Source organism: Thalassophryne amazonica, chromosome 3 (genome assembly GCF_902500255.1).
Source record: "Thalassophryne amazonica chromosome 3, fThaAma1.1, whole genome shotgun sequence".
Taxonomy (NCBI): domain Eukaryota; kingdom Metazoa; phylum Chordata; class Actinopteri; order Batrachoidiformes; family Batrachoididae; genus Thalassophryne; species Thalassophryne amazonica.
Window position 1 is genome coordinate 114622415 of NC_047105.1, and position 27953 is coordinate 114650367.

Below are 27953 nucleotides of genomic sequence, written 5' to 3' on the forward strand. Positions count from 1 at the left end.
GTCCTCTAAATAACAATACTCCTTACCCTCCTGTGAGTGTGTTGGTCTAAAAAATAAGGTGTGGCCAGACAGAGGTAGCTTGTTGACATCTTCTGTCACCAGAAAGGGACTGTAACTAATAGAGCAGCAAAAAAAAACAGGCTGAAAGTCCAACTCTGTCTTGCACTGTACTAAAGTTGCAACAGTCAGATTCCGTAAGCAGCTACACAATGCATGCACACTTTGCTTGCACATAAAGTATCATTGCCAGTCACCTGCAATGGTGTAATATTAATAAGCCACTGTGCACACATGAAAAAATAAAACAGTGTTTGAGAATTGAGGAAAAAAAAACTCATTTTATGAGAGAACTGCCCCCCCTTCCACACACACACACCTTTCGCCATCTCTCAGTGACAGGCGACGTGTATAAAACTATTACACAAAACAAATGTAAACACTCATACAAAAACTAAATACATAAAAACCTCACCTTGTTGTTGCACTGCTTCACCTCAGGGAACTTTGGCAGCTGCTGTCTGCTGTGTTCTCTGACAGGTCAGAGGTTTGTTTGTTTGTTTTAAATAATATAGTTATTCAGCAATAAATAAACAACATGAACAGGCAAAAACAAAATAAAAACACAACACTAGCTCAAGTTGATATACACAGCACCAGAGGTTACAGTGTCCATGTTGTGTGTAATATACAATGTCCACATAACATCAGAGCAATCAAGAAAATCCATGCAACTTGATGACAGAGACACCAGGCTCTAAGTAACCCAAGTAGAGCTCCCAAATTTTCCAGAATGTATCTGTTTTGGAATGATGCATACATGTATTTTACTCTAATAGCACCAACTGAAACAGTACCCTCTGCCAGCCTTTAATAGTTGGTACTTTTTCATTGATCCATTGCAATTGGATGTTCTTCCTTGCAGCTTAAGTAATTAAACAGTACATAACGCAGGGTTATCTGTTGACTACCAGTTACTAGAAAGAAAGAATTTAAACTCTATATTAAGTGTGGTCAATTTAAAATCGTTGTATTCATTGTGTAATGACAGGTTGGAGTTAATACATTGACAAACCAGCATACTTTTTTCAGGCGTTTGCTTCCTGAGTACCACAGTCCTGTCTGCCTGGTGGTTTCCAGTTCAAAAGGAAAGGCAGGTGTCACTCTGATTGGATAATGTTATATTCAGACTACAAAACAGCCATGAATAATGTAAACTCAAACCTTCTGTGCACAGCACACAACTTTGCAAAGGTATTTCCTGCCGCTTAAGTAACAAAGTGCACTCGGCCACATGCCAAATGGATTTGGGCACTCTGCAAAGATTGCTTTAGTATCCATCATTAAAATATAGTCCTACATGAAACTAAAAATCTGAAATATTCCAGCTATATGTACTAATACATGAACATGGTTCTGTTTTGTGACTTTCAGTCTTTATGGATTAATCTGATATGATCAGATCAGGTCTGGAAGCGTGTGCCAGTGCTGCTCCTGGGGCTGTGATTGGAAAGACTGTGCATAGCACAACTTTGTTCTGTCACAGCATCATACAGTGGAACACAGAGCAGTTCTCAAAAAAGAAAACAGAAAAAGTCTAAGCTCAAGTTTCCCCTGAACCTTCTGGCAAACTGCAGCTGACATCCTTTGAAGAAAATCCTTCTCTGTGCTGCTCCATCACAAAGATGTATCACTGAACAGAAGCCTATAAGTCCTTCAGAGTTGTAATGTGTGTCTTAGGGGCTTCCTTCACAAATCTCCTTCTTGCACAGTTACTGAATTTTTACAAACTGGCAACTCCACACAGATTTACTGTGTGAAGCTTAAGTACGGGGGAGGTGATGGTCTCGTGATTAAGTGTTGGGCTTTAGACCAGAGGATCTTCAGTTCAAACCTCAGCCTGACCAGAAAATCACTAAGGGCCCTTGGGAAAGGTCTTTAATCCACTAGTTGAGCCCGGTGTGTAGTGAACGCCTTGTACGGCAGCACCCTGACACCGGTGTGTCTGTGTGAATGGGTGAATGTGAGGCATAATTTTAAAGCACTTTGAGTTTCTGATGCAGGTGGAAAAGTGCTATATAAATGCAGTCCATTTACCAAACAGTACCATACTGATGAAATTTCTTAATGAGTGATGTAGGCCCGTTTTATATTGTTTCAGATTTCAGGAATAGCCCAAAAGAAATTTTAACCTTAGCGTTGGATGCAAAGCAACATAAAAAAAAGTATGCCTGAGTAATTTATCATTTTATTAATTTGGATTACCACTAGATTGTTTGGTAATAAAGACTCTTGAAATATTTGTATTTCTTGTTCACCTGATTCCAGTGAAGCAGTGAGTTTTTTGAACCCATGTAACCCACCTCACTGAGGTCTGTGGCACAGTGTTCCATTGGTTTTACAGTCTGAGTCACTCTTGTTGTTCTGATCACTCAGATCTTGCATTACTTTTCTCTCTGAACTTTTTCACAGTTTGTTATGACACTTGCAGTCTTGCTAAAACTTTTCTCTCTGCACTGTTTTATGGTGTGTTTAATTCTGCTGGTATCCAGATCCAGACATATTCTGTATTCCGGTCCTCCGAAACAAAGCCAAGGCACAAGTGAAAAATTTTGCAGTTCCGTGAATGGCCACTTGAGGCTGGCTATAATAGTGACTTGCTCTCTGTAAAACCCATGTTCAGTGTTGCCAACTCCTCAGTAAGAAAAGTAGCTATTGGCTGTCATAAAAGTTGCTAGAAGTCGCTAAATGACGTCATTGTCTAATTTGCATATTATTTGCATAGTATGGTGTCATAACAGACGCTGTAGGAAAAAAAAAGTTGTGAACATTGAATACATTATCAACCTTTTAATATTGTTTGGTAAATTTCATATTCATAAATGCAGAGTATTGAAAAGGAATTTACACAGACTTCTGGCTGAATTTGAACATTATATACTCAACAAAAATATAAACGCAACACTTTTGGTTTTGCTCCCATTTTGTGTGAGATGAACTCAAAGATCTAAAACTTTTTCCACATACACAATATCACCATTTCCCTCAAATATTGTTCACAAACCAGTCTAAATCTGTGATAGTGAGCACTTCTCCTTTGCTGAGATAATCCATCCAACCTCACAGGTGTGCCATATCAAGATGCTGATTAAACACCATGATTAGTGCACAGGTGTGCCTTAGACTGCCCACAATAAAAGGCCACTCTGAAAGGTGCAGTTTTATCACACAGCACAATGCCACAGATGTCGCAAGATTTGACGGAGCGTGCAATTGGCATGGTGACAGCAGGAATGTCAACCAGAGCTGTTGCTCGTGTATTGAATGTTCATTTCTCTACCATAAGCCGTCTCCAAAGGCGTTTCAGAGAATTTGGCAGTACATCCAACCAGCCTCACAACCGCAGACCACGTGTAACCACGCCAGCCCAGGACCTCCACATCCAGCATGTTCACCTCCAAGATCGTCTGAGACCAGCCACTTGGACAGCTGCTGAAACAGTCGGTTTGCATAACCAAAGAATTTCTGCACAAACTGTCAGAAACCGTCTCAGGGAAGCTCATCTGCATGCTCGTCGTCCTCATCGGGGTCTCGACCTGACTCCAGTTCGTCGTCGTAACCGACTTGAGTGGGCAAATGCTCACATTCACTGGCGTTTGGCACGTTGGAGAAGTGTTCTCTTCACGGATGAATCCCGGTTCACACTGTTCAGGGCAGATGGCAGACAGCGTGTGTGGTGTCGTGTGGGTGAGCGGTATTCTGATGTCAATGTTGTGGATCGAGTGGCCCATGGTGGCGGTGGGGTTATGGTATGGGCAGGCGTCTGTTATGGACCAAGAACACAGGTGCATTTTATTGATGGCATTTTGAATACACAGAGATACCGTGACGAGATCCTGAGGCCCATTGTTGTGCCATACATCCAAGAACATCACCTCATGTTGCAGCAGGATAATGCACGGTCCCATGTTGCAAGGATCTGTACACAATTCTTGGAAGCTGAAAATGTCCCAGTTCTTGCATGGCCGGCATACTCACCGGACATGTCACCCATTGAGCATGTTTGGGATGCTCTGGACCGGCGTATACGACAGCGTGTACCACTTCCTGCCAATATCCAGCAAATTCGCACAGCCATTCAAGAGGAATGGACCAACATTCCACAGGCCACAATTGACAACCTGAGCAACTCTATGCGAAGGAGATGTGTTGCACTGCATGAGGCAAATGGTGGTCATACCAGATACTGACTGGTATCCCCCCCCAATAAAACAAAACTGCACCTTTCAGAGTGGCCTTTTATTGTGGGCAGTCTAAGGCACACCTGTGCACTAATCATGGTGTCTAATCAGCATCTTGATATGGCACACCTGTGAGGTGGGATGGATTATCTCAGCAAAGGAGAAGTGCTCACTATCACAGATTTAGACTGGTTTGTGAACAATATTTGAGGGAAATGATGATATTGTGTATGTGGAAAAAGTTTTAGATCTTTGAGTTCATCTCATACAAAATGGGAGCAAAACCAAAAGTGTTGCGTTTATATTTTTGTTGAGTGTATAAGCAGTATTAAGCTTATACACTCTCCCAAATGTCATAAAACTGTCACGCTCTACAAGGAACTTTTTATAATCATGAACAACCATTGTTGATATAGTCATCTTTACCACTGTTTATTCACAAAGGCCTGCCAATTTGGTCATGCCAAATGGCGTATGAGTATGTGGAGAGCCTTGATAGGTGTGCAAAGGTTGCTGCAGTTAAAAACCTCATAGTTGGATCTCGGGATCGAGCTGACAGCCCACTGCAAGGCGGTGGGCGGTCAGCCTTGGGCAGGAGCTGTCTGTCACAGCCCCTAACTCTTGGCACCCCCTCGATGCTCTTAGCTGAGTGTCCTGCGGGGTCCGAAGTGTTTAATTTGAAAAAATTAGAGTATTCAAAGCAGGCCCGGTCACCTGACTACCCCAGGTAGGAACATTGGAATAGGACTCCGGTTCTATTTTGTGGGTTTTCTTTCTCTGAACTGGGCCACGATTAAGAGGGATGGCCAGGGGCATTCATATTGTGCCGCTAGAGGTGAAATTCTTGGACCAGCACAAGACAGATGAAAGCGAAAGCATTTGTCAAGAATGTTTTCAGTAATCAAGAACAAAAATCGGAGGTTCAGAGACAATTAGATACCGTCATAGTTCCGACCATAAACTATGCCAACTAGCAATCCGGTAGCGTTATTCCCAGGACCATCCTCGTTTACTCGGCTGCTAGCAGCCAGCCATTTATCCCTTCTGTCTGGACTTTTGTAGTGCTTTGTGAGCTCAAAAAAAATGCAATTTTCGATCTTGTAACTTATTGTTGGTACAGCCAACTGCAACACATGACCATGGCATTCTGTGTGAAAACTGGTATATATTAAGTAGAAAAAAAATGTGGCAGAACGATGCGCGAGCGCGATGGACATCAAGTAGGAAATGAGCGGTTTGTTTTCAGCGGCTTGCAGGTTACTATGCACATTGCTATGTGAGCGCGCATCAGGGACTCGGATGTTCGACCGTACCTATAATATTTAGAACTACAAACTTGATTGTTATATTAGATTAGATAGACCTTTATTGATCTCTTGGGATCATTTAGGTTTGTTGCTTTGTTTATTTATTTTGCCATTAAAATTGGCCGTCACTTCTCAGAATAAACTTCAAATATAACTTCTCAAGGCCAGGGCTTCTAAATAGTCACAGAGGCACACAGCGCAGCCAACCAGGTAAGGAGGCTGACTGTGTCCATTTGAGGTTTGCCATTCAATGCATGCGTGTTCCATTGGCACTTTGAACACGGAGGATTGCAGATATCCCTCCGCTCAGTGCTTTGCAGCAGCAGCGGAGGTGGGGGGGACCTGCTGCTGCTCGGTGAGAACAGAGACTAAATCAGTACGTGGTGTCACTTTTGAGTCGCCAAACACCAGAAAGGTCTCCAGTGATGCCAAGAAAAGTAGCTAGATTTGTCGCTAGTTTCTTTTGAGAAGATAAGTTGCCAAGAGGGTTTGGAAAGTCGCCAGATTTAATGAGAAATTTGCCAAGTTGGCAACACTGCCCATGTTAAAATCCCCAACTTCAAAGCAAAAATAAGAATGCTTACAACCGTTCATGATAACTGTACCATGGAGGGGCAGTTTTGTTTCATACCTCATTGGTTTATTATATTGAAAGTCATATAAAGGTATGAATAATTAGGGGTAGCGCTGCTTTAAGTGGACACTTCGATGTGCCAGTGAACAAAGTCCAGAACCCGTTAGCAGTCACTGCTAGCTGCTGCGGACTGAATGTGTCTATTCTTTCTGAGCTTTTTATTACAATATCTGAGATAATGTGGCTTGCCATGTGGTTAATTGCACTAATGGGCCATTTAAGATGTCTGTGCTCCAGTATTTCCATCAAGTGAAATTTTTGTGTTAATTAGTATTAATTATTAATTAGTATGTTATTGTTTCAAATTATTAACACTATTAGCACGTATCTGTTGATGGTTAATGTTTTCTCCATTGTTACTCCATAGTTACTGAGGCAATATACACCCAAGCCACCCATCATGAAAAACACCACGTATACACAAAACTGTGTGATAAAACACCCAAACCAAGGTTAGCCTGTTAGCTTTAGCTTGTTTGGTAACTCTGACACAGGAGCTTCTTTGGGCTTTATTCGTCCTGCCCTGATTTTGCCCAGGCTCTACCTTATTGCACATTTTGGGTTGGCTGGGAGTTAGGCAAAGTAGTCACTGCCAACATGGTGACATCCAGAGCCACCCCATTTGAGCTTCAAAACCACTCTTCAGAAAACCTGTGGAATATGTCATAGGGGGCTTGTCCAGTATATACACACACTATAAATTTAACTCCATTGCGGTGAGTAAGTCCCTTCAGCTACTCCCTTGTTTTCACTCAGGATTGCCACAGCAGATCCAAGGTGGAGCTACATGTTGAACTGGCACAAGTTTTACGCCGGATGCCCTTCCTGACGCAACTCCATGTTATATTCAGAAATGTGGCAGGAGTGGGGTTTGAACCAGGAACCTTCTGCACTTAAACTAAGTCCACTAACCACTTGTCCACCACCCCTGCATAACTCTTATTGTGGTGAGTACAGAAGGAAAATTACAAATTGTCACTGTGCAAATACTACATATGGATAGCACAGTATATACTTCTGGTGGCCGAGCTGAAGAAGTCACCGAAAGTCTGGATTTTAGTGTTGATCCAGGACAATCACAAACCCAGACACTCCAATTGCTTATTCAGCTTCTGAAGTGCTGCAGATAGGACATTTATTGATTCTGCAAAGATCAAAGCATCATATGTGAAATCGAGGTCAGTGAAGCTTTTTACTGACGAAGACACACAAGTCCCTTCACGCCAGTTTTATCCAACATCTTGTCCATGAAAGCAATGAACAGAGTAAGAGACAGAACACTTATTGGTGATCCTGTAAATTCTCAGGATGTGATGTTTTTTGGTCTTTTAGTGATAAAAGACATTTTGAGAATGCAGCCTCCGGCTCCTGATGCATTTTGTTAATAATGCATAGCAGGAGGATATTCAAATGAAAGATCTGTATCGGATTAAAATGGCCCCAGGGATGTTGCAGAAAACTCTGAATTAATTTGGGAATTTTACAACGAATTCTTTTTGCAGTGCATACAAAAATCACTGAAATGGTGCTGCTTTGCCGGATCAGATTTTCCCTTTACTCAGCTCTAATTTGCATTTTTGAAAACATCTCCTGATAGTTGTACCAAGCGCTTTGAGAATTCTAACAAAGCAAGTTAAAATAGCACTCATGCTCATAGTTTAATTTCCAGACATGGAAATGATGTTCAGTCCAACTGATTGACGTAAATGTCGACAGTATTACATACTGGGAAGGGAAAAGGAAAGAAAATTGTTCTTAAGTACACACGTTTGCATTTAAGAACATGGGCATTGTCCAAATTACAACTTTTTGATGTGTACAGCTTTTCTGTCTAAAGCATACTGTACTTTACATCTTGCAACTTCAGCAGACCTGCAGTGTTTAATGAAGCGGTTTCCATAGAGATCTGAAGGCTCTTGCATTTCAGTCTGCTTTCTACCTGTGAGCTTATTGAGAAGAAAGTTTAACAGGCCTCCTTTCACTCACAGATGAAGAGTAGTTTCTTTTTTAGTAGATGTGAAAGTGAACAGCCTGACAGATTATATGGTGGAATCAGAGAGATAAGTGGACTACATTTATACGCGTACAGCACTTTTCTATCTGATGCAGATGCTCAAAGCACTTTGCAATCATGCCTCACATTCACCCACTCACACCTATGTCACTGTGCTGCCATGCAAGGTACTCGACTGCACACCAGGAGAAACATGAGGATTTAGGACCTTGCTCAGTGGACCTGAGTGATTTTCCTGTCTGAGTTGCTCCCAGTCCTGGTCCCCGGGCCCTCTACCTTGCACATTTTCCATCTCTCACTGTTCTGCCACAATCTGATTATCATATTCACGTGTTCTCAGCCAATCAGGCATGAATATACATCTGCCTCCAGACTCCAGTCGCTGAGATCCACAACACTGAGGCACCTGCATACTGGATTATTCCCAGGGAAATGCACCACATGGCCAAAATTTCACAGCTGATGTTCCCTCACAAGGCAAGTGGTTCTCCTCAAATGAGTCTCCCTAAGTGACTCTGTGACACAGAGTAATTCCAGTGGTACTCAAAGATCATCCAAAGATACCTGGTACCAAAGACATGCAGTCAGTTTTGCAGGTCACTACCATCCACGACTCACAACAATATAGTAAGACAGGAACAACCAAGACACTCAAGATTTGGATGCTCATTCTCCTGCAATGATATCGGCATCACAAAAAGCACACTCATGACTCCATAAGGTCTTCCCAGGCACTTCTCAATCTCAGAGGCCGAAGACCCAGAGACATGACTGACGAGATAAGTGAAAGTCTCTATAAGATCAACAGTTTTGCTGCCATCACAGGACCGAGCTCAGGAAATTACTGAAAGCCTGGATCTTAGTCTTGATCCAGGACATTTGTCAAACCAGGCACTCCGATTCCTTACTCAGTTTCTCAAGTGCCACAAGCACTTGTCGGACTCTGTAGTTTTCTCTGGGCCTCTCCCCAATCGGACCGCGAGTGACATGTTTAGCCGCATGTTCTCCTTGAATTGCTGGCTGTCTGAGTGGTGTCCAAAAACTGAGGTGGGCTTCATAGATAATTGGCAAAACTTCTGGGGAAAACCTGGTCTTGTTAGGAGAGACGGCATCCATCCCACTTTGGATGGAGCAGCTCTCATTTCTAGAAATCTGGCCAATTTTATTAAACCCTCCAAACCGTGACTATCCAGGGTTGGGACCAGGAAGCAGAGTTGTAGTCTTACACACCTCTCTGCAGCTTCTCTCCCCCTGCCATCCCCCCAATACCCCATCCCCGTAGAGACGGTGCCTGCTCCCAGACCACCAACAACCAGTAAAAATCTATTTAAGCACAAAAATTCAAAAAGAAAAAATAATATAGCACCTTCAACTGCACTACAGACTAAAACAGTTAAATGTGGTTTATTAAACATTAGGTCTCTCTCTTCTAAGTCCCTGTTAGTAAATGATATAATAATTGATCAACATATTGATTTATTCTGCCTTACAGAAACCTGGTTACAGCAGGATGAATATGTTAGTTTAAATGAGTCAACACCCCCGAGTCACACTAACTGTCAGAATGCTCGTAGCACGGGCCGAGGGGGAGGATTAGCAGCAATCTTCCACTCCAACTTATTAATTAATCAAAAACCCAGACAGAGCTTTAATTCATTTGAAAGCTTGACTCTTAGTCTTGTCCATCCAAATTGGAAGTCCCAAAAAACAGTTTTATTTGTTGTTATCTATCGTCCACCTGGTCATTACTGTGAGTTTCTCTGTGAATTTTCAGACCTTTTGTCTGACTTAGTGCTTAGCGCAGATAAGATAATTATAGTGGGCGATTTTAACATCCACATAGATGCTGAGAATGACAGCCTCAACACTGCATTTAATCTATTATTAGACTCAATTGGCTTCACTCAAAATGTAAATGAGTCCACCCACCACTTTAACCATACTTTAGATCTTGTTCTGACTTATGGTATGGAAATTGAAGACTTAACAGTATTCCCTGAAAACCCGCTTCTGTATGATCATTTCTTAATAACATTTACATTTACTTTAATGGACTACCCAGCAGTGGGGAATAAGTTTCATTACAGTAGACGTCTTTCGGAAAGCGCTGCAACTAGGTTTAAGGATATGATTCCTTCTTTGTTATGTTCTCCAATGCCATATACCAACACAGTGCAGAGTAGCTACCTAAACTCTGTGAGTGAGATAGATTATCTCGTCAATAGTTTTACATCCTCATTGAGCACAACTTTGGATGCTGTAGCTCCTCTGAAAAAGAGAGCCTTAAATCAGAAGTGCCTGACTCCGTGGTATAACTCACAAACTCGCAGCTTAAAGCAGATAACCCGTAAGTTGAGAGGAAATGGCGTCTCACTAATTTAGAAGATCTTCACTTAGCCTGGAAAAAGAGTCTGTTGCTCTATAAAAAAGCCCTCCGTAAAGCTAGGACATCTTACTACTCATCACTAATTGAAGAAAATAAGAACAACCCCAGGTTTCTTTTCAGCACTGTAGCCAGGCTGACAAAGAGTCAGAGCTCTATTGAGCCGAGTATTCCTTTAACTTTAACTAGTAATGACTTCATGACTTTCTTTGCTAATAAAATTTTAACTATTAGAGAAAAAATTACTCATAACCATCCCAAAGACATATCGTTATCTTTGGCTGCTTTCAGTAATGCTGGTATTTGGTTAGACTCTTTCTCTCCGATTGTTCTGTCTGAGTTATTTTCATTAGTTACTTCCTCCAAACCATCAACATGTCTATTAGACCCCATTCCTACCAGGCTGCTAAAGGAAGCCCTACCATTAATTAATGCTTCGATTTTAAATATGATCAATCTATCTTTATTAGTTGGCTATGTTCCACAGGCTTTTAAGGTGGCAGTAATTAAACCATTACTTAAAAAGCCATCACTTGACCCAGCTATCTTAGCTAATTATAGGCCAATCTCCAACCTTCCTTTTCTCTCAAAAATTCTTGAAAGGGTAGTTGTAAAACAGCTAACTGATCATCTGCAGAGGAATGGTCTATTTGAAGAGTTTCAGTCAGGTTTTAGAATTCATCATAGTACAGAAACAGCATTAGTGAAGGTTACAAATGATCTTCTTATGGCCTCAGACAGTGGACTCATCTCTGTGCTTGTCCTGTTAGACCTCAGTGCTGCTTTTGATACTGTTGACCAAAAAATTTTATTACAGAGATTAGAGCATGCCATAGGTATTAAAGGCACTGCGCTGCGGTGGTTTGAATCATATTTATCTAATAGATTACAATTTGTTCATGTAAATAGGGAGTCTTCTTCACAGACTAAGGTTAATTATGGAGTTTCTGTGTAGACTCTCAGTTGTCCAGGTGGTTGCCATAGTAGAGAAGCTTGAATCTTCGACTGGACTGGGTTGCTTGACGTGAGGACGATTCGGTTCAAATCACAGAAGCTTCCTCAGCTAAAATTCTTGCTCTGGTAGTCTGACTTCTGTCTTGACTCTTGTAGAGAAGAATAAACCAGAAGCCAACAAAAGCTGGAGTTTTTAACCTAACCAGACCCCTCCTACCGAGAGGCCGACTGCTATAGGCTAGTGACTAAACAATAGCTCTAATTAGCACCTATTGTGCTCTAGTTAGCACTCTCCTAATGATGGGATGGAAGCCTCCCCTGATGGCTCACTTGACGACTCTCCTGATGACGTGAATGACTCATTACCATGAACAAAAGACTGAAACTGCTTTGACCTGAGTACCCCATTGTAAACAGGGGACAAATTGTGTCTGAGACCCGCCCCCCGGTAAAGGCTGGGTTTCAACTGTTTTACAAAGAATGCTTCCTTGACACCTCTCTCAAACCATTTCTTCTCTCTGGCTAAGATTTTAACTTCCTTGTCCTCAAACGTGTGGTTAGTGTCTTTCAGGTGGAGATGAACTGCAGACTGAGGTCCACTGGCGACCTCTCTGCGGTGCTGGTATAGCCTCTTGTTTAAAGGTTGCTTAGTCTCACCTATGTAGTGTTCATTACAGTTTTCCTGACATCTGATATAATACACTACATTGCTCTGTTTGCAACTAGGGATCCTGTCCTTAGGGTGAACTAATTTCTGTCTCAAGGTGTTAACTAGTTTAAAGTAAACTGGGATTTTGTGCTGTCTGAAGATCCTCTGTAGTTTTTCCCCTACTCCTGCTAAATAAGGGAGAGGCACTCCTCTTCTTCTTGTCTCCGTCTCCTGTCTATCTGGTCTCTTTGTTTTCTGGGACTTCTGCACTTTGTCCAGGGACCATTGTGGGTACCCACATACTGTGAGGGCTTTCCGTACAAGTTGTTGTTCTTTAGCCCTTCCCTCTGCAGTTGTGGGCACCTGTAGGGCTCTGTGTTGAAGAGTCCTGATCACCCCGAGCTTGTGTTCAAGGGGGTGGTTTGAGCCAAAGAGCAGATATTGGTCAGTGTGAGTGGGTTTTCTGTAAACCTCTGTCTGGAGCTGCCTGTTCTCTCCAATCGTAACATCACAGGTCAAGAAGGCTAGATCCATGGTTGTGCGATGGGGTCTCCGGTATCCCCCATTGTGGCCAATCTGTACATGGAGCGAGTGGAGAAGACAGCCTTGACGTCGTTCATAGGCATCTCTCCCAGTCACTGGTTCAGATATGTCGATGACACATGGGTTAAAATCAAGCAACAGGAGGTTGAGGACTTTACAGAACACATCAATTCGGTGGATTCCAATATCAAGATCACACGTGAGGATGCCAGAAACAACCATTTAGCCTTCTTGGACTGTGATGTTACGATTGGAGAGAACAGGCAGCTCCAGACAGAGGTTTACAGAAAACCCACTCACACTGACCAATATCTGCTCTTTGGCTCAAACCACCCCCTTGAACACAAGCTTGGGGTGATCAGGACTCTTCAACACAGAGCCCTACAGGTGCCCACAACTGCAGAGGGAAGGGCTAAAGAACAACAACTTGTACGGAAAGCCCTCACAGTATGTGGGTACCCACGATGGTCGCTGGACAAAGTGCAGAAGTCAAAGAAAACAAAGAGACCAGATAGACAGGAGACGGAGACAAGAAGAAGAGGAGTGGCTCTCCCTTATTTAGCAGGAGTAGGGGAAAAACTACAGAGGCTCTTCAGACAGCACAAAATCCCAGTTTACTTTAAACCTGTTAACACCTTGAGACAGAAATTAGTTCACCCTAAGGACAGGATCCCTAGTTACAAACAGCATTGTAGTGTATTATATCAGATGTCAGGAAAACTGTAATGAACACAACATAGGTGAGACTAAGCAACCTTTAAACAAGAGGCTATACCAGCACCGCAGAGAGGTCGCCAGTGGACCTCAGTCTGCAGTTCATCTCCACCTGAAAGACACTAACCACATGTTTGAGGACAAGGAAGTTTAAAATCTTAGCCAGAGAGAAGAAATGATTTGAGAGAGGTGTCAAGGAAGCATTCTTTGTAAAACATTTGAAACCCAGCCTTAACCGGGTGGCTGGTCTCAGACACGCTTTGTCCCCTGTTTACAATGGGGTACTCAGGTCAAAGCAGTTTCAGTCTTTTGTTTATGATAATGAGTCATTCACGTCATCAGGAGAGTCGTCAAGGGAGCCATCAGGGGAGGCTTCCATCCCATCATTAGGATTCAAGGATTCAAAAGAATTTTATTGTCATATGCACAAAAGAACATGTTCCCTGCACAAAGAAATGTGTCTACTGCATTTAACCCATCATAATTGCCAGTTAGGAGCAGAAGTCGCCATTAGGCACCCAGGGAAGAGAGTGGGAGGAGAGTGCTAACTAGAACACAATAGGTGCTAATTAGAGCTATTGTTTAGTCACTAGCCTATAACAGTCGGCCTCTCGGTAGGAGGGGTCTGGTTAGGTTAAAAACTCCAGCTTTTGTTGGCTTCTGGTTTATTCTTCTCTACAAGAGTCAAGACAGAAGTCAGACTACCAGAGCAAGAATTTTAGCTGAGGAAGCTTCTGTGATTTGAAGGGAAACATCCTCACGTCAAGCAACCCAGTCCAGTCGAAGATTCAAGCTTCTCTATTATGGTTAATTATGGAGCTCCACAAGGTTCTGTGCTAGGACCAATTTTATTCACTTTATACATGCTTCCCTTAGGCAGTATTATTAGAAAGCATTGGTTAAATTTTCATTGTTACGCAGATATACCCAGCTTTATCTATCCATGAAGCCAGAGGACACACACCAATTAGTTAAACTGCAGGAATGTCTTACAGACATAATGACATGGATGACCTCAAATTTCCTGCTTTTAAATTCAGATAAAACTGAAGTTATTGTACTTCGCCCCACAAATCTTAGAAACATGGTGTCTAACCAGATCCTTACTCTGGATGGCATTACCCTGACCTCTAGTAATACTGTGAGAAATCTTGGAGTCATTTTTGATCAGGATATGTCCTTCAATGCGCATATTAAGCAAATATGTAGGACTGCTTTTTTGCATTTGCGCAATATCCCTAAAATTAGAAAGGTCTTGTCTCAGAGTGATGCTGAAAAACTAATTCATGCATTTATTTCCTCTAGGCTGGACTATTGTAATTCATTATTATCAGGTTGTCCTAAAAGTTCCCTGAAAAGCCTTCAGTTAATTCAAAATGCTGCAGCTAGAGTACTGACGGGGACTAGAAGGAGAGAGCATATTTCACCCAAATTGGCCTCTCTTCATTGGCTTCCTGTTAATTCTAGAATAGAATTTAAAATTCTTCTTCTTACCTATAAGGTTTTGAATAATCAGGTCCCATCTTATCTTAGGGACCTCATAGTACCATATCACCCCAATAGAGCGCTTCGCTCTCAGACTGCATGCTTACTTGTAGTTCCTAGGGTTTTTAAGAGTAGAATGGGAGGCAGAGCCTTCAGCTTTCAGGCTCCTCTCCTGTGGAACCAGCTCCCAATTCGGATCAGGGAGACAGACACCCTCTCTACTTTTAAGATTAGGCTTAAAACTTTCCTTTTTGCTAAAGTTTATAGTTATTATTATTTGACCCTGAACCATCCCTTAGTTATGCTGCTATAGACTTAGACTGCTGGGGGGTTCCCATGATGCACTGAGTGTTTCTTTCTCTTTTTGCTCTGTATGCACCACTCTGCATTTAATCATTAGTGATTGATCTCTGCTCTCTTCCACAGCATGTCTTTTTCCTGATTCTCTCCCCTCAGCCCCAACCAGTCCCAGCAGAAGACTGCCCCTCCCTGAGCCTGGTTCTGCTGGAGGTTTCTTCCTGTAAAAAGGGAGTTTTTCCTTCCCACTGTCGCCAAGTGCTTGCTCACAGGGGGTCTTTTTGACCGTTGGGGTTTTTCTGTAATTATTGTATGGTTTTTGCCTTACAGTATAAAGCGCCTTGGGGCAACTGTTTGTTGTGATTTGGCGCTATATAAATAAAATTGATTTGATTGGATTTGAAGCAGTGTATCCACTGATTCCACAAAGATCACAGCATCGTCGACAAGGTCAAGGTAAGGAAACTTTTGCTCACCAACAGAGGCACCTAAGCCACTTGTTTCCACAGTCCTACCAAAAGCCCGGTGTCCAAGCTTATCTCCCCCCTGGATATCTCCAAACCCCCACCCCTTCCCCACCCCTGCAAAGCAAGTTTGCTGGAGTACTGTCACCCATTTCAGCCAATACAGATGTATACATGGCTGACAGAGTGGAAAACATTGATACTATATGTCTCAGTGATGTGGTCTTGCCCTGGACTGATTGTAGGCCATTTGATAAAAAGCCTATTCCCATCTTGAACACATATCTACTTATGGATGCACAAAGGTTGGCTATAGAAAAACGATCCTCCATTCTGAAGTGACTGACCCACTTTGTGTACACACTTTCAGTTCACATGTGCAGTTTCTTCTCTGCTCATGTATTATCTGACCTTCCAGGGTTAGGGTCAGAGTTAGCGCTAGGTGTTAGTGTTAGGGTTAAGGTCAGAGTTAGGGCTCGGTGTTAGGGTTAGGGTTAAGGTCAGAGTTAGGGCTAGGTATTAGGGTTAGGGTTAAGGTCAGAGTTAGGACTAGGTGTTGGGGTTAGGGCCATGATTGTGGTTAATGTCAGAGTTAAGCCTGGGAGTTCATGTTAGGGGTAGGGCTTGGGGCTAAGGGGTGGAGTGGGGGGGTTCCAGGGTAGGGGGAGGGGGGAGATGTACTGTTACACTGGTCCGTGCAAGCATTGTTGAGTGTCGGAGCCAGAACACATCCCAGACAAAGACCAGTATTCACTGAATAAAACTGATTTTTCCCCACTCCAGCTCCAGTTTGCTATTTTTACAATACATAATTTGATCAATACGTGCTACATGTGGTCAAGATGGAACCCAAAACAGCACAGATAAAACCTTTTTAGATGTTGTGGGAAAGGTTTTGCCTTGTCTGGACACAGACAACCTTCAACAAGTGTTTGCAGACAGATTTAATCCAGGGTTGTGAGACTCACTGTGAGATTTTAATTCTCCAAAAGCTACCTGAAGTACATATGTTGAGTGAAGTACACAACAGTGTAGGGCTCCCAGTGTCATGCATGAAGATAAACCTTCGCTTTAGAGCAGCGGCTGCTGTGAGGACCAGAGTCCAGACAGTATGTGGATGTGGTGCATTCACTGAAAGCACAACGAAGTGGAAAGATGGTGTAAATATAAGTCATGGACACGTGCACAGCAGTCATTAACGCATTCATTTATGAACATGCACAGCACATTTGTAGCACAGTGGTTGCTAAGCCAGTAATCTTGGGTGTAGAGTCCAGTCCAACATGGGAGCACGTCCTCTTCACCGCGTGCCACAACAAGCATCTTCCTGTCAGCGCCTCACAGAGGCGCTTGCCATCTTGGGCCGATGACTGGAGGTCCATCCTTGCTTGATAGCAAAAGGCAATGATGGACTGCAGCATCCAGACTCTGTGGCTGCTGTGAGGTTTGGAGGTCATGCATATAGTGGTGTCGCCAATCATTTGTGGAAATGAGTTAAATATTAAGACATCAATAGGAAGATGAACAATACTGGAGGAGTGGGGTACAATTAGTTATACCTAACAGCTAACATTAGCTTATCTAGCCGGCTGTAGCGCCGTTTGTCGTAGCTTACAATATAGTTGGTTCTTTTCTGTTTGATAACCCACATTAATTCATACTTTTGTCCACATTTATTTTTATATGTATTTCTTAATACCATTATTGTAGGTTTAACTACGCTATTATACTTTATACACAAATTGCTGTTTTTGTTTATCTTGTTAGCTTGCTAGGTACGGTTGACTTATTAACGGCTAATTTAGCTCTTCTAACTAGAACTAGCTTATTTTTGTTATTTACAATTTTGGTGTAGATTTTTAATGATTCATCAGTTTATGTGTTCTTTTAAAGATATCAACATATAGTACCTAAGTTCTTAGGTTTCCATTTGATAGCATATAGATTATGCTTTTTATTTTCCTATAGTATGCTAACAGAGTCACTTTAGATAGATACCAATACACATTACATCATAGCTTCTGTTTCTGTAATAAAATACCATATTTATAGCTTAGCCTACTAACTATAATTTAATTTTACTACTAGTCTACATACTAAATTACCTATACTACAATCTTCTCCTGTATTAATATTTAGATTTTAATGCCTACTCCTCTATATTATATAGTACCATATTTATTGTATATGTTGTTTATTACCCTTAATATTTAAATATTAGTTATATATATATATATATATATATGATGTCTTATCTTTCTTATTTATTATTATATATACCTTTTTTCTTGAGCTGCTTGGGTGGGTAGGGAGAGTTCCCATGGGAAAAAAAGCTTTTCAACCTACCATCCCTGGTTCTCAAGACCAGGCACCTAAGTGGCTCTACTCTACTCTTTTCTACTCTTCTATTTTACTCTTCCTTTTTAGATATTTAAATGTACCTTAGTATACTAGCATAGTTCCACCTTAGAATTGGAATATAATATATAAGATATACCTTACTGAATTTTCATGCATTCACAGATCTCAGTGAGTTTCTTACTCACTATGCTGAGCAAAAACCTGTTGGAGGTGTGAATGAAGTCATGTAACCAGAGCAGCAGAACTCAAACAGCAGCTCACAAATCTTTACATTCAGTCTAAGTTCAAAGTTTCAAGGATGATAAAAATGATTTAATACTTCGAACTGAAATGATTCATGTTCTGGTTTAAACCTCCAAGCAGCAGATATCATTATTCAGCAGCAGAGTTCATATTCTGCAAAATCAGTTTTATCTACATTGATGATGTAAGTGTGTTGATGATGTATGTTTTATATTTTCTCTCTTGATTTCCAAAATGAGGCTTATCAAAAATACTGTAATTGCTCAGTACTTATGAACAGCAGATCTGGCAGTTCTTAAAGAAGACTGGTCCATGGGGGCAAAATATCTTGTGTACAGTTTTCAAATGATTTGTGGGCAATAATTTATGATCTTATATGCACACCATCCGTTTGTAGTGTCCTCGCTATCCACCCTCGGGACTTTGCCGATGGGAAAATCATCTTCTGTTTTTCATTCACGATGAAGATGGTTAGCTTCGCACCAGCACACGTTTGACTGGAAATGTTTTCATGCATGTCTGACTTTAGCTCTGTGACTCTTAGAAAGTTTCAGAAGCTAAAAAGAAATCAGGTAATCCTCTAGTGTGTGTGGAGGTCTGCTCCCTGGTTGAGCAGACCTCCACACACACTAGATCAGCCGTTTGAATTGAAAAACTTATATTTTTTTTAAGTCGGCTTCCATTCAGCTTGTTTCATCTTTTCACTGATCCCTCAAGCTTGCCTACTTGAATTACCTGCACCACTCAAAATGTTTTTTGCTGGACTCCGAAAAATGATGCCCACCTCTTCCACCATTCGGAAGATTCAGACGGCTTTTGGTGGCTTTTCAGTCGTGTGACTGTCCGAGAAATTGTGGAAGAGGTGGGCATGTCACTACATGTCCTGTGAGGCTTCAACACGGTGGCGCTTTTGCTCTGCCATCAGCTTTGTGCCGAAGCCATCGGCATGAATTTCGCTACAATTCAATTCATGGCCAAATCTTCTGTCACAGTGAAATGTGCTGAAAATGTGCTGATGTCCACCTCTTCCTCAGTTTCTCGGATAGTCACACGACGGTCCCACATCACCACAGCATTCACTTTGGAAATGATCTGGTCATTTCAGCATGTCGATGGCCGCCCGGAGCGCTGCTCACTCTCCACCGTTGTGCGGACGTCTTTAAACCGGTTGTACCGCTCCTTAACCGAAAGCCGTCTGAATAGTCCGAATCGTTTCCACCTGGCTGTCGCCCAAATTCTGACAAAATTTGATGCAGTCGCGCTGCTCCAGTTGTTCCGCCATTTTCCTTGCAAAGAAAAAAATGACGAGAGTCTCCACCCCTCCTCACAAAGGCTGCTTACAAGCAAATGACGCAATCGACAGGCATGAAAAAATTCACGCATGCGCATGAAGGTTTACGGTTGGCTCATGCAAGCACACTTGATTCAAATCCATCAGGTTTTTGAAAAAAATAAAAAGGTTGGATACTTTTCTAACAGACCTTGTGTGTGTGTGTATATATATATATATATATATATATATATATATATATATACACACACACACACACACACTGAACAAAAATATAAACGCAACACTTTAGATTTTGCTTCCATTTTTCATGAGCTGAACTCAAAGATCTAAAACATTTTTCTATTGTTCACAAATCTGTCTAAATCTGTGTTAGTGGGCATTTCTCCTTTTCCAAGATAACCCATCCCACCTCACAGGTGTGGAATATCAAGATGCTGATGAGACAGCATGATTATTTAATTTTGGACAATTATAAAGTTTCCAATTCACCTAACCTGCATGCCTTTAATGTTGGAGGAAACCGGAGCACCCAGAGGAAACCTATGCAAACACGAGTAGAACATGCAAGCTCCACACAGAAAGGTCACAGGTGAGGCTGTTGCTGTGAGGCAACAGTGCTAACCACTAAGCCACCGTTATTGCAGAGGTGTGCCCTAGGTTGGCCACAATTAAAAGCCACTCTGAAATGTGCAATTTTGCTTTATAGGGGGAGTGGGGGGGTCTGGCTGGCTTCTCAGCACCTGTCTTACTTTCTGGGGGTATTGTCTGTGGCTGACCTTCTTGCATCTTCATCATGGTTCCCTTTTTTCATGGCATTTCCAGATACTTGTAGCTTCCTATATGTCCATGATCCTACCTTCTGGCAGCTCCACCCCCTCAGCTTTACCTTCCCTCTCTTTGCCACCATTCGGCCACACTTATCCAATCTGAATGTCATCCCAATATCCTCACTGTAGAGGATATACAGGAAATTTTGCTGGTGCACAGGATGAGAGGGTTGCAGAAGTAGACACCATTCCCATCTCTGGATGGAGCGTCAAACAGAGAGAAAAAAAAACAGAATCAGGCATTATAAAGACAACAAATACAGTATAATTTGTCAGCATGAAGCAACAAGAAAAATGGAAGAAATAATAAGGTGATCGCCGGCCACTAGCCCTAAGCTTCACTAAAAGACCCAGACTTTAGATAAAGTTGAGGCTACGGCCTGGTGTGTTTCCTAATAAAATGAATTTAAAAGAGTAAAAAGCATAGTAACATACTATGCCAGTATGCTAGCCATACGAAAGGGAAAATAAATGCATCTTAAATCTGGACTTGAAAGTCTCTACAGAATCTGACTTAGCTGGGCATTAGTCGCGCCCATTCACTCTAATGTATTCCAGTGCTAACATTGTACCAAAGTTGATAGCCTGTGTTTACATTGGCTTTATATTTGAATATTTTGGATTTATACTTTTTTATCATGTTCCCATTTACTTATTGGGATACTGTGAATGTGTACACTGAACAGAAATGTGAATTTATGAAGGAAACTAGCTAGTATTCATTTGTTTGGACACCTAATTGATATTCTGTCCCACTGTTAATACATAGGCCAGATGCCTTGGGTACTGATATGATGGCGAGCCGAGTCGAACCAGCAACAGAAACAACATTAAGAACATCTTCAAAACCTCAGTCCATTGTGTGGTAGGAGGCTCCCCCTCTCATTCGAGCCTCTTTTATTTGCACTTAAACTGTGTTGCGCTTATGAACAATTTGCGAACTTTGCACCCACAAACTCAGTGCTCATGGACTTTTAAAATGCACTTTACTACCCAAATGGCAGACTTTGATGAAAGCTGACTGTGATTTTGCTATTGTCATTTTTGGACTGTTGTGACTGTTGTGTTTTAAAATAAATATTATTGTGAACTACAAATAATTATCAAAACAAGTACACTTGATTACTTAACAACTTGGTTACATAAAACCCCAGTTAAACTTGTGTAAAAACCCAGGTAACCTTTTTCTATATATTTTTTATGAAACTTCTCAATGTCTTTGAGATACCTATTTTCGACAGAATTGTATATATTGTAAATATCACCTTTTGCACAATAATAAGGCAACAGCCACATAAAAAGAAACACTTGTCCTCACTTCATTATACTGCAACGCACCTCCCACAGATGAATCTTATATCTTCTGAATCTGGCCCATTATCATTACATCAAATTAATAAAACTTTCTTTCTCTAGCAGTATTATCCATACTTGCTACATTCTGTATATTCCAGCAGTTGACGGTGAGTTGTGCGATTGCCTTGGAGTTCGCCTCAGTGATGTCTTCCATAGTCACATTGAGTTCCTGATGGTTACCAGTGCACTGTTATTAGCCTTGTATAGTACCAAGCATTTCAGTATCCATGTGTGAGGCATTGAGTCATAGGCCTTCCTGCTGTCAATCCAGGCTGTGCTCAGGTTGGTCAAGTCCTCGTCTACTGCTCAATTAACCCCAGTGGCTGGTGCTTTGACCCTCTGGCATTCTTTCCAGTGCCCTTCTGAGCTGTGCTGCTCATCTGTATACACACACACACGCGCGCACACACACACACACACACACACACACATACATATATATATATATACAGCCCCAATTCCAATGAAGTTGGGACATTGTGTGAAATGTAAATAAAAACAGAATACAATGATTTGCAAATCCTCTTCAACCTATATTCAATTGAATACACCTCAAAGACAAGATATTTAATGTTCAAACTGATAAAATTTATTGTTTTTGTGCAAATATTTGCTCATTTTGAAATGGATGCCTGCAACATGTTTCAAAAAAGCTGGGACATGGCAACAAAAGACTGGGAATGTTGATGAATGCTCAAAGATCACCTGTTTGGAAGATTCCACAGGTGAACAGGTTAATTGGAAAGAGGTGAGTGTCATGATTGGGTATAAAAGGAGCATCCCCAAAAGGCTCAGCCGTTCACAAGCAAAGATGGCGCAAAGATCACCACTTTGTGAACAACTGTGTGAAAAAGCAGTCCAACCGTTTAAGAACAATGTTTCTCAACGTTCAGTTGCAAGGAATTTAGGGATTCCATCATCTACAGTCCATAATATAATCAGAAGATTCAGAGAATCTGGAGAACTTTCTACACATAGGCGGCAAGGCCGAAAACCAACATTGAATGCCTATGATCTTTAATCCCTCAGACGGCACTGCATTAAAAACCGACATCATTGTGTAAAGGATCTTACCGCGTGGGAACACTTCAGAAAACCATTGTCAGTTAACACAGTTCGTCGCTACATCTACAAGTGCAAGTTAAAACTCTGCCATGCAAAGTGAAAGCCATACATCAACAACATCCAGAAATGCTGCTGCCTTCTCTGAGCCTGAGCTCATTTGAAATGGACAGATGCAAAGTGGAAAAGTGTGCTGTGGTCTGATGAGTCCACACTTCAAATTGTTTTTGGAAATCCTGGACGTTGTGTCCTCTGGACAAAATAGGAAAAAGACTGTGCAGATTGTTACCAGCACAAAGTCCAAAAGCTAGCATCTGTGATGGTATGGAGGTGTGTTAGTGCCCATGGCATGGGCAACTTACACATCTGTGATGGCACCATCAATGCTGAAAGGTACATCCAAGTTTTGGAGCAACACATGCTGCCATCCAAGCAACCTCTTTTTTAGGGACGTCGCTGCTTACTTCAGCAAGATAATGCCAAGCCACATTCTGCACGTGTTACAACAGCGTGGCTTCATAGTAAGAGAGTGCGGGTACTAGACTGGCCTGCCTGCAGTCCAGACCTTGTCACCCATTGAAAATGTGTGGCGCATTATGAAGTGCAAAATACGATAACGGAGACCCCATACTGTTGAACAACTGAAGTCATACATCAAGCAAGAATGGGAAAGAATTCCACCTACAAAGCTTCAACAATTAGTGTCCTCAGTTCCCAAACACTTATTGAGTGTTGTTAGATGGAAAGGTGATGTAACACAGTGGTAAACATACCACTGTCCCAGCTTTTTTGAAACTTGTTGCAGTCATCCATTTCAAAATGAGCAAATATTTGCACAAAAACAATAATGTTTATCAGTTTGAACATTAAATATCTTGTCTTTGTGGTGTATTCAATTGAATATAGGTTGAAGAGGATTTGCAAATCATTGTTTTCTGTTTTTATTTACATTTTACACAACATCCCAACTTCATTGGAATTGGGGTTGTATATACATATGTATGTGTGGGGTACGCCTCAGCCGTCTGAAGCCTTTCATTATTCTTTTGATTGTTTAAATGGAGGATCCCTGAACAAAGGGGACTAAACTTATCACACTGCTTCAGAATATGAAAAAAGTTTGGAAATGTTCAAATAAATGGGGAACCAAAGACAACCATTAAATCTGATATTTTAAAAGTTAATATTGTGATGTGCCTCATCTGAACAGACCTGCTGATGATTGTTACAGTTGCAAAGGACAATCGACCAGAATGGGACAACAACTTTTACTCTCTTGTCCTGTCATGTTCATGTCAGGTCTCCATTCTCCTCTGTGCCACATCAACACACATCCTGAATTCCTCTATCAAACAGCCCAACAAAGCACTCAGGACAGCACAAATTTATATAAAAAAGTCAACTGTTTAATTAGATCAGCAGTATGGGACACTTGTGTTATATTTTAATCAGAAAACTGGAACTTACTTATTTATACAGTTTTTATGACGCAAGAAGAAGATGACAAATGTGTTTTAAATAAAAAAAAAAAAGAGCCGCTCATACAGACAGCAATTCTTATGTTTCAATAATGTATGGCGCTCTCTCAAAATAAGCTTGTTTCAAATATACTGTTGTGTGTTGGGGGGTTTGGCTGGACATTTTGGTGGTGTTTTCTTTTCTTTGCTCTCCAGGTGGTATGCAAACTGGTTTTTGTCTGTGGAGACGGTGCTGGCAGAAGAGTCCTTCACCCTCATCAGCATAATTAGCTGCACCTGTGGAGGATGCTCACGTGTAAACTTAAAGACTTTCAGCTGAAGCAGATAATGAGATGGCGTTCTGCATTTAAGCCATGAGTGGTTCAAGCAGAATTGCCGGGAACTCGACCTTGTGACGTTCGTTTGTGAGACGCTGAGGACCGCGCCTGGGTTTGACACATCGTGCCTGTGAAGGAGGACGGGTGAGGGACACATGCTGTCAGCACACATCAGAGGTGATTGATTGTCTGAATAAGTGTTAATAGTAATTTGGTATTTTGTTACACAGTATATTTGAACATTGATGAGAATTGTGCAGCTCGCTTCTCACGGCCGTGGCGTGTGGACTGATGATCCTCCACCTGTTGTGAGAAGCTGATCATTTACATAAAGCTTAAATTCAGACCTGAATGTGTTGCTGATAGTGTGTGCCTTTTGAAGAATATTAGTTGTAGCTGTTGACTTACCTCACCTCTTCTATCCTTCACAGAGTCAGTTTGTCGTGTCCACCTGGGGGGTGTTTGGCGGTGAATTTGAGTCCAGAAGCGCCGGGCTTCGATCCCTTTGGGCGCTGGAGAGCGCGCCGTCCTTCACTCCGCCAGACAAACCATTTATTATGTTGTACACAATTATTACACAGAAAGGGAAATAAATGTTTTGTTTTTGGAACCGCTTTCTGGTTATTTAACGCTGGGTTCAGTCAGACGCAGGTCCGCTCCTCAACCCGCGTCGGCACATAACATATACCACTCTAAGAGGTTACATTTCTCTGTCATAGTCCTACAATGCCACTTTCTTTGTAATGGCTCTATTGCAATGTCAAATGCTCTTGAATTTATTGTTGGTTTCTTTGTTTGTTTGTGTTTTTCTTGTTTAATCCATGGAAGAAAGTATCCATGTACATAAGAAGATTAGGACTTGAAAAAAATATTTTGAGATCAACTCTGGCTTCTCCAAGTGTCAGCTGGAAAATTTGTTGCCTGCATCCTATAAAAGATGAATGCCAGACCTAAAAACAAAAAAAAAAAGTTAGTATTTATTTAAGGGTACAGCCTTTGTTTAGGGTTTGTAGAAACTGCTTTCAAATAGTATTTGTCACTGTGGTATGACCAGGAACTGCAACAGAAATGTAGAATTTCCAAGGACAGTCATGATAGTACAGGTACTTACCACATTTTGGGTTGGTGCTCCAGCATCATCACCAGCACTACAAAGGTGAGCAAATGTGGGCTGAATTTATGATGCGAAAAGAGACCCTTGAAGATGACCCAAGATCTACGGAGGCCGTAGATCTTGGCAGCTGTCAACACTGAGTAAAACAATGATCATGGTCACCACATAGTGATTGACAAAAGAATTACAACCAAGAAAGAGAGTTAAAAATATTCTACATACTGAGTTTAGAATGTTGAATGGTTCTGCTCAGAGGGTGGTACATTTTGTGTCCCCGATCAAAAGCACACTGGGCTCATCATATGAAAGCACAACTTGCAATGTTTTGAAGCAGTTTCAGGTAATTTCATGAACCATGTACTGATCCAGGATGCATACTGATAACAAATTTTGCAAAACCACCCACGCAAATCACAAACCAAATTTCCATTCTGGATCGGTCAAGGCTCGGTTTAGCAATGACCAAAACAGTGGTGCTGTTGTCCAACAGGGTGCCAATGCAAACTGGAGTACTGTTAGTGAAGATGAAGATGTGGTATATGTGTCCAGAGGCAGTAGAAAAGTTAGAGGGGTGGAAGTGAGAGTCGGGACTTTGAATGTTGGCAGGATGACTGGTAAAGTGAAAGAGATGGCAAATATGATGGAGAGGAGGAAGGCAGACTTACTTTGTGTACAAGAGACCAAGTGGAATGGAAGTAAGGCCAGGAGCATCAGAAGTGGGTTCAAAGTGTTGTATTGTGGTGTGGATGGGAGGAGAAGTGGTGTTTGTCATTTGAAAGAAGAGTATGTTCGTAGAGTGCCCCTTCAACACATAACATGAAGTTGGGCGAAAGAAGCAGAAACCGGTCGAAAAGGCGTGGAAAAAAACTGATTTGGTGAACGGCAAAAAATTCCACCTGCTGTCAGGAGGGACACACGGCCAGACAGGCATGAACGATAACTGTGGCGACCGTTTTGTGCACCCGCACATGAGCATGCACGAACTCAGTGCGAGGATGTACATCGCGCTCAGACTGCAGCAGCAGCATTTACATGCTGGACATATTTATACTGTCCATAAAACAATAGAAATGTGTAAAGCACAAAATAATGTGAGTGCACAGAACATCATAACAACAATGAATGTACTGTTTAAATAAGATAAGACAGTTGTGCTACTGGCCATGATTGTTTTCACTGTAAAAACAAAAAAACACACACAAGAACACAACCGCACTTTTTAATACTCAATTCCTGTTATAAAGAGTGGACAATACAAGAATTATCCTCCTCCTGGGGGTACACATGGAACTAATGAACTGGCATGTATTACTTTTTCTTCCTTTAATTTTTTACATGAATGATCTGATGCTCTCATATCATGAGGACATAAACAGGCTCCGTGTGTCCATCTGTCCAGTGCACACTGAAGCGCTGCTGACTGAGTTGCAAAGGTGATATGTTGTTTTATTTATTACAATGTGAGGAGAGCCTGCCAATGTACACGCCTCGCAGTGGTGTCTTGTTAGGTGATATTCTACATGGCACGATATGTGTTCCCCAGCTGTGCATAGCGATGACGCCGCGGTCAGGTGCAGCTTTAACTGAATGGTCATCGCCGTGAGTGCTGAGATGTAGTTGGGATGATCGAGGTTGGTTTTATTTTTCCTCACGTCATCATTGTTTGCAGATACACGTGCAGCACCGTGCCTTGCACATGGGTGAGTGGAGCACGTGACAATATGTGTTCCCCAGCTTTGCATTGAGCTGATGCGGGGGTCAGCTGCGATGTGGAGTTCCACACGCTGCAGAACTACACCACTGGCTGTGGGCGGTGGTTCTGAAAAGAGACATGGCAAAAGCTAAGACAAGATCATATAGCAACAAGTACATGAAACTGAACACTAAGGAAGGAGAAAAGTACTTTTACCAATTGGCCAGTCAGAGGGGCCGAGCTAGAAAGGATGTGCAGCAGGGAAGGACGATAATGGATGCAGATGGAATTGTACTACCACCAAGGAGCATGTGTTGAGAAGGTGGAAGGCATATTTTGAGGAGCTGTTGAATGAAGAAAATGACAGAGACAGAGAAGGCTGGATGATGAGGAGAGAGTAAATCAGAAAGTACAGTGGTTCAGTAAGGATGAAGTGAGGACATCTATGAAGAAGATGAAGAGTGTAAAAGCAGATGGTTCATGGTAACCTGCCAGTGAAGTCATGGAAATATTTCAGAGAGATACC

At 41.8% G+C, this 27953-nt stretch overlaps 1 protein-coding gene across 1 annotated transcript in view; it reads left to right on the forward strand.

Moving 5' to 3' along the window:
- Positions 1-27953, forward strand: part of LOC117507463 (copine-9-like) — an 863862-nt gene that overhangs the window by 803163 nt on the left and 32746 nt on the right. The window lies entirely within an intron of this gene.